The sequence below is a fragment of the Artemia sp. Qi Xiang Cuo genome, chromosome 16, assembly GCF_049724085.1.
Source record: "Artemia sp. Qi Xiang Cuo chromosome 16, ASM4972408v1, whole genome shotgun sequence".
Taxonomy (NCBI): Eukaryota; Metazoa; Arthropoda; class Branchiopoda; order Anostraca; family Artemiidae; genus Artemia; species Artemia sp. Qi Xiang Cuo.
In genome coordinates, this window is record NC_142809.1 from 10,608,649 (window position 1) to 10,620,162 (window position 11,514).

General features: G+C 35.3%; 2 protein-coding genes across 2 annotated transcripts in view; one reads left to right on the plus strand and one right to left on the minus strand.

Moving 5' to 3' along the window:
• The window catches only part of LOC148942553 (rho GTPase-activating protein 45-like), a 311,254-nt gene that overhangs the window by 212,516 nt on the left and 87,224 nt on the right, over positions 1–11,514 (minus strand). The gene's annotated exons all lie outside the window — the stretch shown is intronic.
• LOC148942555 (uncharacterized) overlaps positions 4,302–11,514 on the plus strand; it is a 29,538-nt gene continuing 22,325 nt past the window's right edge. The window contains exon 1 of the mRNA XM_089102068.1: positions 4,302–4,399. The gene's annotated coding sequence lies outside the window, so the exon portion shown is untranslated. The remainder of the gene's footprint in view (positions 4,400–11,514) is intronic.

An 11,514-nucleotide genomic window follows, 5' to 3' on the forward strand; every position in this document is an offset into this window, starting at 1 on the left:
TTGGGGAAAAATGAGCGTGGGAGGGGGCCTAGTTGCCCTCCATTTTTTTTGGTCACTTAAAAAGGGCACTAGAACTTTTAATTTCCGTTCCAATGAGCCCTCCTACAATATTTTAGGGCCATTGGGTCTATACGATCACCCCTGGGAAAAAGAAAAAAAAAACAAAAAACAAATAAAAACGCAACCGTGTTCTTTCTTCTGGTAAAAAATGTAAAATTCCACATTTTTGTATATAAGAGATTGAAACCTCTACAGTAGGGTTCTCTGATACACTGAATATGATGGTGTGATTTTCATTAAGTTTCTATAGTTTTTAGGGGGTCTTCCCCCCTTTTTTCGAAAATCAGCCAAATATTCTCAGGCGCGTAACTTTTGATGGGTAAGACTAAACTTGATGAAACTTATATATTTGAAATCAGAATTAATATCTGATTCTTTTGATGTATCTATTGGTATCAAAATTCCGTTTTTAGAGTTTCGGTTACCATTGAGCTGGGTCGCTCCTTACAGTTCGTTACCACGAACTGTTTGATGCTTCACGGAGGAAATAGAGGAAAAAACCCACAACAACAAGGCAGAAACGTATTGTTGCATGGCACACAAAGCTTCGGGGAAATACGATTTTGTCTGTCAGGTATTTTTTCCTCAAGTGTAGTGATTAAGCGCACGGCAATCGAAGGGGATTAAGTTCCATATTTTTTATAAAATCTTTTCTTGTAAAAACTGTTTCTGGCCAGACACGTGTCTAGACATGGGTATTAGCTAGACACGCACGTGAACACCGCTTAAGGGTACGGGCGTGGATCCAAAGAACATGTCACCTTATAGAAGAAAACCAAATATTAACTGTTCTGGGAAAACTTGCCCCAGAAAATTTGCCCTTGAAAAGTCGTCCTGGGACTTACGCTGAAGTTGTGGCTGGAAAAGTTGTTGCGTGAGTAGCTGTGGGAGACGCAGTCAATGTAGGGGTAGCCCTCTGGTGTGGATAGTAGTAATAGAAGTACAGTAGCAGCACCAGTGGTAGCAGCAAGGTTTCCAGTAATGCTAGTAGTCATGAAGTAAAAATCACACAAAAAAGCCTTGGTAGCATAATTTGGCCAGTATCAGTAAGAGCATAAGTGGGGGTAGTAACAACAGCAATAGTCTTGGTAAGACCAATCCGTCGACAAAAACTTCAGTGAAAATTGGAAGCTTTTGTTGAACACGTAGCCTACATAACAGCGTTTGTTTCCTGGATACCCGCATTGCACTTCTAAATAATTCTAAGCTCAGTGGCACCAGGGACTCATAAACCAAAAATTTGATTAAAATGAAATATCATGTGTAAGTAAGTAAGTAAGTTAGTAAGTAAGTAAGTAAGATCATTAGTAATTGTCGATGAAAACTTCAGTGAAAATTGGAAGCTTTTTGTTAAACACGTAGCCTACATAACAGCGTTTATTTCCTGGACATCCACATTGCACTTCTAAATAATTCTAAGCTTAGTGACACCAGGGACTCATAAACCCAAACTTTGATTAAAATGAAATATCAAATGTGAAGTATCAGTATCAGTGAAGTATCAGTGTGAAGTATGTCCTTACCGTGTTTAGCTTTTAAGGAGAATGAACTGATCCTTAAGGCTTTCCCTAAATTATCCTGGATTTGAAATTTCAGGAGTCAGGAATGCCAGGAGTTGAAAAAGATGCAACATTTCTACATTTGTGAAATCTTTTGAGGGAAGTGGATTAGATATCGGGCCTTAAGGCGCTGTTTTGAATCCTTCTATTGTAAAATCTAAAACTTTGCAGACCGAAGTAACCTTTCACGTAAATTGTAATAGAGATTAAAAGTTATTTACTGAAAATACGGGTTACTTGCTACGTTTTCTTTCAAACGACAATTTCAGCCACTTAATTGTAACTAACCATAACAGATACTCTTAAATGGCACATTTCATTGAAATTGAATATCATGTACCAAATAGCTACTGACTGTGTTATTTCATAGAATCATTATTTGATTAGTTACTGCGACTCCCGAAATGACCCTTGAATGGTCATGAGTCAAAATACGCTCAAAATGTTTATTTTTATGAAGGGGGGATGACGAGTGAGGGTGTGAGGTCCTATTGGACACTGGGCCTCTCTTTGACTCAGACCTCAAACTGCATGTTTTAAATATGTGCCTATCGGGTTTTTGCTTCGGATAGCCGTTTCACAATTCCTAGAAATGCTTGTGAACGATCGTAGTAATCCTTTCAGTATCCCCAAATTCTTGAAAATTTTGCAAATGTCACAAAACAAAAATTGAACTCTCTGAAAATTTGTCCAAAAATCAACGTATACGAACATTAACAATTCGTACCTTGTGCTAAAATTTGTTTATTTATGACAACTAATTTTTGGGTAGGTATCAGAGAGTCCACTTTTCTTCTAGGGAAATTCAGTCAATCCCTTAGAAATTACGGGGACAGTAGAAGCACTAAATCACAGATCCAAGAAAAACACTGAAGTTGTGGTAGGTGGAGGCTATCGAGGGGTAGAATAAGCCCAAGCTCTAGATCTCTTCTTTGAGAACTGCAGTTAAGCAGATAACAATTGCTACGTGATCCTGATTTTAAGAAGACAATGTAACATTTCTTTTATTTATCGTTAAAGACTTTCTAAAATCGTGTATCTGCATGATTTGGGGACCTTCCTGGCTGCTAGTATTGCGCTGCCTATGGAAGTGTAGTGTACCTTCAGGCTCTTAAAATTAAAATTCGCATTTCAAAATCTTCATCCCATACTGGATCGTAGGCGTAACGAGTGGCGCAAACATCATACAAAGGGGATGAATTGACCTTCAATTGGTTTCACCCTTTAAAAAGAGCAGCCGAGATTTCAAATTATGATTAAATATCGCCCTTGTCACCTTTCTACAAGTATCTGTTCAATCTAAAAATAAGAACAAAAATAATAGGCCGAAAGAAATGATTTTTACACTGCCAACTTCATTTGTTCACAGTGACCGGTTTTGAACCGGTTTTGAACCAAACAGTGACCGGTTTTGAACCATAAATGTTTCCATTCAAGTGCTTCCAAGGGGCGATTCGTACATAAAATGTTTGCGATCATCAACTGGTTATATTTGTTGTATTCTTAAATGTTTTCAGGAATGCACTGCTCGAAAATTTAGCGTAAAGAGCCGGGGCTGAGAGAGGTGGCAGTCGCCTTTACATGTAAGATACTTTGTGCTTATTTTAAGCATAAAGTCTCAATTTTAGGTGGAATGGACCGTTTCTTTTTATTTGATCCTTAGCCAGTACAAAACATAGACCTAAAAGTTAAGAGCAGGGTTGCCACCCGGTGAGAAAAAATCGCTAGATTTTAGTGATTTTTTTTATTTAAGTAGTGATTTACTTCAATAATCTACAGATTTATGTGCTGATTTAGTGATTTTTCTGTTTAGGCAATATAAAAATTACTAGAAATAGTGATAAATCACTAGGTTCGGCAACTCTGGTTGAGAGTAATGAAAAATCATGACTAAGAACTTTCTTATATTTAGTGTCATTGAATGGATCATTGAAGTCGACTCATTTCATTACAGTACCATTAACTATAAAAGGCAGTGGAAAAAGGTAACTGTATATGCTGTAACTATTTTTCACTTCCTGGGTTTAAATTACCTTTTCAGTGATGATAGATTCTGATCTCTACTTGGTCTCGTAAAGGTTGAAGAGCTCGTATTAATAGCATTAATGCGGTATTTAATTGTACCATTATTCTAGTTTTAAGAGCTTACCTTTGCAGATGTAGCACTATGTGAGGTTCGTTACATGACGCCCGTCTTATTTGTCACTTGAAGTGCCAAGCACAGAGGAAATAAAATATAATCTTTGAAGAGTTTTCATAAAAAAAGCAGTCCCGTGAATTCAAACAAATTTAGGGGAGGGGGCGAAATAAATTTTTCAATATCTAGGGAGAAGGACAAAATGCCCAAAAAAGAATGTTTCGGTGAATATACCCCCCCCCCCACCAAAAAAAAATATGGGAAGAGGGCAAAAAATCCTGGCGGCCAAAGGCCACCCTGTCCCCTAGTCGATGCCAGTGGTGAAAGCTTTAAAAATAGGGCAAAATTGAGATTTCAGTTTATAATGAAAAAGACCTCCTTATGAAGCTGAAGAGTCGTCGATTTGATACTACTAGGGAAGAAATTAAAAAAAGGAAACGCGGTTGCAAACCGCAAAAAACTAAGATAAAAACACATGGCACTAAACAGATGTAGGTGTAGCTTTTAATAAGATGTAGCTTTGTTTTGAAGTTGTAGCTGTCTTTGGAAACCAGCTGATTGCTATGTTTGGATTTTTACGGACGAAAATCATTGTCAGATTTGAGGAAACAGTTTCCTTAATTTATTTATATGTTCTTCTTAGGTAAAATTATTTTTTTTAGGTAATAACCCTAAGTTGGGCCAAAGAGGCAAAAAATGCTTTTTATTTTATGTCCTTTGTATTCTAACAATATTCACTGTATTTAGTATAATTCATCACTTTATTAAAACTTTGTACACTTTACAAGGTTACCCCAAGAGCTGGGTAAAGGTCATTTCAGCCCCCAATCCACTTCGGAAGAACAAAAGCGTTAAAAAGTCCAACATATCGTAAATTTAGAAAAAAATTCAGGTTTTCGATACAAACAACTTTGTTTTAACCGACCCCCTACCCCCTGGAAACATGTTCAGGGTATTTCAATCTTAAAAAAAAAAATAATTACGGACGCCCTTGGTCATTTGCATTTATAAAGGAATAAAATAACTTTTTAGTTTTGTTTTTGAGACTGTATTAGCCTTTCAGTCGACAATCAGCCGTTTTTCGGTTCTTTCTATGTTCATGATCTGCCATATTACGCTGCCCTGCGGAAAAGGGCTGCGTAAGAAACACTAGTAAACATATACATATATATATATATATATATATATATATATATATATATATATATATATATATATATATATATATATATATATATATATATATATATATATATATATATATATATATATATATATATATATATATATATATATATATATATATATATATATATATATATATATATATATATATATATATATATATAGTAGTAGTAGTAGTAGTAGTAGTAGTAGTATGATGATGATATATATATATATATATATATATATATATATATATATATATATATATATATATATATATATATATATATATATATATAGTGTATATATATATATATAAGTTCGTAGTAACGTATACATACAAATTTTTAAAGAGGATATTCTTATACAAGCTTAGATTTCATGACGACATACATGACGATTTTGAAGAAGATGGCTTAAGTGGTGCACTATAACCTGGCGGGAGGAGAGTACTGAAAATACCAAAGATTAAGAACAAACGAGCTTCCGATGATAATTTAAACTTATACTGACAGATATTACTAACCATAGTAATCAGAAAAATAACAACAGTAATTATATAACAGATAAAAATTAACAGAAACAAAGGTAAATGTTATATTGAACATAAGGATAACACATAGTGCTATAGATGAATAAATAAATCCTAAAACCAACATAAATGAAATGAATAATCGAGGCAAACCTAAAACAAACAGAAATTACGACACATAAGAACGGGGATCGTACCCTCTAAACGCTTTAAGGGATTTAGCGCCATTTGGGCTTTGCTGAAAACTGAACATACTTTAAACATGTTTTCTTTTTTATTTCCATCATCAAAAAGTAAAAAATTGCTTCCGAAAAATTAATGTCATTGCTTAGAAAAAAATCTATTTCCATTAGATTTTTCAAGTCATCTTGGCTATTTGGTCATTTTTTATTTTTATTTGTTCATGTTTTGACTTTCCAATAAAATGGGTGTGAGAGGGGGTTGCACCACTCCTATTTACAAACCTTGACTAGCCTTATGACTTTATTTTTTGTTGTTTTGTTGTTGTTGATATTTTGACAAATTAAAACCCATTGTTCAAAATACAGACTGTTTTCAGTAAAGCGCAAATGACGCTATAGTCTTTATAACGCTACAGGGCAGTAGCACTGCTCCTGTTTATGGTAATTTCTGTTTTTTTACTTATTATAGATCCCTCGTTTTAAGTTTAAATATGACTTTTTACTTTTTTTGAAAAATGTATTTTTTTTAAAGATGTTATTTAAAACTAACCTTAAATAGAAGTGACTGAATCGGTTAGAAGGCCTGATTTTATTTTATTTTTGACTTTCAGCTTATAAGCCAGGTAGCTTGTCCCGGGAAATCAAATTTTAGTGCTGAATATTATACTGCCTTTTAATTTGATTCATTTTTAGGTTTTTTATATCCTTAAATGTTTTTTTAGTTGTAATTTTAATATTTCTCATTTGGTGTTTATTCTTCGCTGGAGACGGCTACTGAAAGTACACACAAAATATTTTTTGACGTTGTATTCTAGTCACTAACTTTTCAAAAAGTCTTCATCCATACATAGTTTTTTGTTTTTTTGGATATGACAACTCAACGGAAGCTCCTCATTAGATTATTTCAATCAGTAAATCAGTCTGTCTGTTTCCAAAAATTCCCCAAAATCTAATCAAAATGTTCTGTAAGGTTAGATTAAATAAAAAAAACAGTTGTATTAACTGAAAGTAAGGAGCGACATTAAAACTTAAAACCAACAGAAATTATTCCGTGTATGACAGGGGCTGTCCCCTCCTCAACGCCTCGATCTTTACGCTAAAGTTTTTTATTGTTTTAAAAAATAAAGTTGTGAAACAGAGTCTCACAACCTATATGTAAACATTGGGCAAAGTTAATAACTTGCAGCCCTTCCCTTGGGGACTGTGGGGGATTAATCATCTTCAAAGACATAGTTATTATATTTTCAACCATTCTGAACAAAATGGCTATCTCAAAATTTTGGTCGGGTGACATTGATAAAAATTTACGTGGGAGGGGGCCTAGATGCCCTCCATTTTTTGGTCACTTAAAAAGGGGAACTAGAACTTTTAATTTACTTTCGAATGAACCCTCCCGCGATATTCTAGGACAACTGAGTCGATACGATCACCAATGGGGAAAAAAATACAATAAACACGCATCTCTGATCTTTCTTCTGCCAAAAAATACAAAATTCCACATTTTTGTAGATAGGAGCTTAAAACCTCTACTACAGGGTTCTACAATACGCTGAATCTGATGGTGTGATTTTCATTAAGGTTCTATGAGTTTTTTTTGGGGGGGGGGGGTGTTTCCTCCTTTTTTTGAAAATAAGGCCAATTTTCTCAGGCACCTAACTTTTGATGGGTCAGACTAAACTTGACGAAAAATTTATATTTGAAATCAGCATAAAAATCTGGTTCTTCTGATATATCTATTGGTATCAAAATTCCGTTTTTTAGAGTTTCGGTTACTATTGAGCCGGGTCACTCCTTACTTACAGTTCGTTACCACGAACTTTTTTAGTAGCAGTAAAGACTGTCCTACCAAAATTTTTACTAGTGTAGTCAAAGATCGTGGTATTATTTAAATTTTAAGTTCATCTTGTCTGAAATAGCTTACAAAGTTGTTTCTATGAACACTACTCTGGGAGAATTCAGTTCTTTGTATGCGGATTTTTGCGACATATCTATTTGCGAAAGTACACTTTTTATTCACGACAAAACCGGCCTTTTTGCGACATATCTATTTGCGAAAGTACACTTTTTATTCACGAAAAAACCGGCCTTTTTGCGACATATCTATTTGCGAAAGTACACTTTTTATTCACGACAAAAACGCTTACGCTTCTTACGATATTTTTCCTTACGCTTGCTTAGCTCAGCTCAAGCCCCCATTCGTCTTTGAAGGCCGTCTTGGGGCCTCTTTCTTCGAAATGGCGTGGATGTGTCTTCTGTACGCCTCACGGTCTTCTGCTAGGCGAGGAAGATCAGAAAGGCGATGAGGTGCGAAATATTTGTTCCACCTTTTTGGGAGGCAACCACGAGGGCGAGAACCATTAATTTGGCCTGCAAATGACCTAGCCAACGAAGTTACTGGAGTTGGATCTGGAATCTGGATGAGGATTGTTGATTTGATTTTAAGGCGCTCAAGGAGTTCGAAGTCTGAGATTCAATCAAGGTAGGTAATACCAGCAATACCACGGAGACATATAGTTTCAAACGCTGCAAGTCGACACTGGTAATCTACCTTCAACATCCATGTTTCATATGTGTATGTTGTGAAGGGGATAATCAACGTATCAAAAAGTCGTGTCTTAAGTCGTAAAGATAAGGTTCTGTACCTTAGATGTACCTTAGATTACGTAAAGATGTGGTAGTTCTGTACTTACGCGTTATAGCGACCCTACCAAAGAAGTGAAGTTAGGTTAATCCTGATGAAATACACCAAAATATTATGAAGATACAAAACTTTGGTAGCAAAACTACGGAAACTACAACAGAGAATTATGGAAAGCAGGCCGCCCAAAACGCATTATATTATATGTCTAACCTAGCCACCTCTATGTATTAAATACTTAATTAAAACATACCTGCAAAGCAGTTTATTTCGCTCAGTCTAAGCTGATTATCTCCGGGTGAACACAGAAAACCGGTATCATTACAGATAAAGAACAAAGTGAGGCCACGTAACAAAGGGTACACGTAAGTACCCTTACTTCAATAAATTAATATTCTATTTTTCTTTCTTCACTATTTCCAAAAGCACCCCAACTTTAATTAACGCCTAAGGTTTCAACCAAAGCCATGCATATGCCAGATAAATTATTAAGGAGTCCGTTCTATAATGCTAAATTAACGGTAAAGATTGTCCCACCAAAAAAATGTAACTGGCTCTGTCGAAGATTGCCATATATCCAAATTTTAGAATCTATGCAACAAAAACTGGTCTCAAGGGTATTTTTTTTTTTTACCACTTTCAGTACTATACAAAATCAAGCCCTACATATGAGCGACTAATTTTCAATGGGTCGGTCCTATTATACTAAATTAGTGAAAAATTTTATTGGCTTTATTACCATAGAAACCAAATTTTCAATATTATTTCGCTTTATTCTTTATCTCTGTGTTCGCAATATATCCCTTTTTATATAGTTTGTTATTGTATCTCGGAAAGACACCTCAGTTGAGGTTCTTATAAGCTTGCTTCAACATTTCAATAATTCCATTTTACCTTATCTCATTATTTCTGAAAACACCCCAAAACATAATTAATACTAAAGGTTTTAATGAAACCGTACGCGTGAATGATCAATCAACAATAGGCCTGTTTCGGTGGATAAATTTTATTGTCTAAATTGGACATCAACAATGTGCTTATAAGCATCTACGTTTTTACGTGTCTGACGATTTTTTTTTGGGAGGGGGCAGGATGCTCAAACCCGGTGAGTCCCCCTCCCTGCGCTGGATGCGGTCTTGTATACACAAATGTTTTGCATTGAGTTTAATTTTTGTTCGAAAAAAAAATAGCAACACAAACATAATTTGTCATCGAACAGTTCGTGGTAACGTACTGTAAGTAAGGAGCAACCTGGCTCAATAGTAACCGAAACTCTTAAAAACGGAATTTTGATACCAATAGTTATATCAAAAGAATCGGCATGCTGGTTTCAAATATATAAGTTTCATCAAGTTTAGTCTTACCCATTAACGGCTACGAGCCTGAGAAAATTTGTCTGATTTTCGAAAAAGGGGGGAATCACCCCCTAAAGAGTCATATAATCTTAATGAAAATCACACCATCGGGTTCAGCGTATCAGAGAACCCTACTTGTAGAGGTTTCAAGCTCCATCAGCAGAAATGTGGAACTTTGTATTTTTTGCTAGACGAAAGATGCGCTGTGAACAGAAACACTGATGCGTGTTTTTTTTCTAGGGGTGATCGTATCGACTCAGGAGTCCTAGAATATCGTTAGAGGGCTCATTCGAATGGAAATTAAAAGCTTTACCGCACTTTTCAAGTGATCAAAAAGATTGGAAGGCAACTAGGCCCCCTGCTCTGCCCATTTTGTCCCAAAAATCGTCTGAATAAAATTTTGAGACAGCTATTTTGTTCATCATAGTTGAAAGGCCTAATAGCTATGCCTTTGGATATAACATGACCCCTCCCCCCAGAGGTCCAGGGGAAATGCCCTTAAGCTATAAAACTTGCCCATTGTTTACGCAGAGTATTTGTTATTGGGAAGCATGCATACATTTTAGGGTGGGAGGGGGATGAATTTCCTGCTGGGGATTTTTCCACGGGGGAATTTTCCATGGAGAGAGGTTTCCAGGGAGTGAACTTGTCAGGGGAAATTATACACTGGGGGAATTTACAAAAATTCCTATACAAAATTCTTATTATGTGTCTTGCTTTCTCTTTCCCGTCTTAATTTTAGGCTTGAAGTTGTTAAGGGTAATTGTCCTGGGTAAATTTTCACCGGGATTGAATTTTCTAGAGGGTATTTCCGTGGGGAGGTTATTTCTCCGCGGAGATGGGGCCAGATTTTCTGGCGCTATTTGAAAACGATGAGAAATTAAATAAAAAAACAAGTTTTTTCAACCGAAAGTAAGGAACAACATTAAAACTTAAAGCAAACAGAAAATATTACGTATATGAAGGGGGTTGCCTTCTCCTCAACACCTAGCTCTTTGCGCTAAAGTTTGAATTTTGTCCCAATTCTTTAAGAATGACTCCTGAAACACAAGGGTTGTTTAATTAGAACAATAAGAAGCTTTTTAAAGATACTAAAAACTTTAGCGTAAAGAGTGAGGGGTTGAGGAGGAGGCAGCCCCATTCATATACGTAATAATTTCTGTTCGTTTAAAGTTTTAATGTTGCTCCTTATTTTCAGTTGAAAAAACTTGTTTTTTATTTAATAGATTCAGGGAACTGAATCTTGTTCGAAGAGCCTTCGGCTACACAAAGAAAAACTCCAAACTCCTGTTACATTCTTCAAGGGACACAACCCCAATGGAAATTCAAGTTTTAATAAAATGACCTCTGTGTAGCCTACAGTTATGCGGGTTTTGACAGTAGTGGGAGCTGAATCTATAAAAAAAAAATCAGACGTAGGTAAAAAATCATCAAAAAATATGGTGAAAATAGTAGGGCACCAAATAAATTAAGATGGCGTATCTTTCTTTTGAAGGTTTAGTAGTTTTCGAGAAACAATTTTCTTTTTTTTTCCTGATAAATTAGGGTTTATTCATCAATCAAATATAACAAAATCCATAGGCTAAGCTCGTAAAGGAGATCACTACCTCAACTAGGCCTAAAAAAACAATAAAAAAAACCTATCATATAAAAATCACTAATAAGCGACTATACCACCCCTACTATTTTTCAACTCATCAATTCTTAACATTCAACATATTTAACCTTGTCCTTCTCAATCCATCAACTTAACAAACAAAAAAAAATTAAAGGCAAAAGAGACCGGAGAACAGACTCACTCACCCCCATATACCCTATAACAATGATCTTTTAAAAGACTTCTAAATTCAGTAACATCCGTCACCTTCTTGATCTCATCGGATG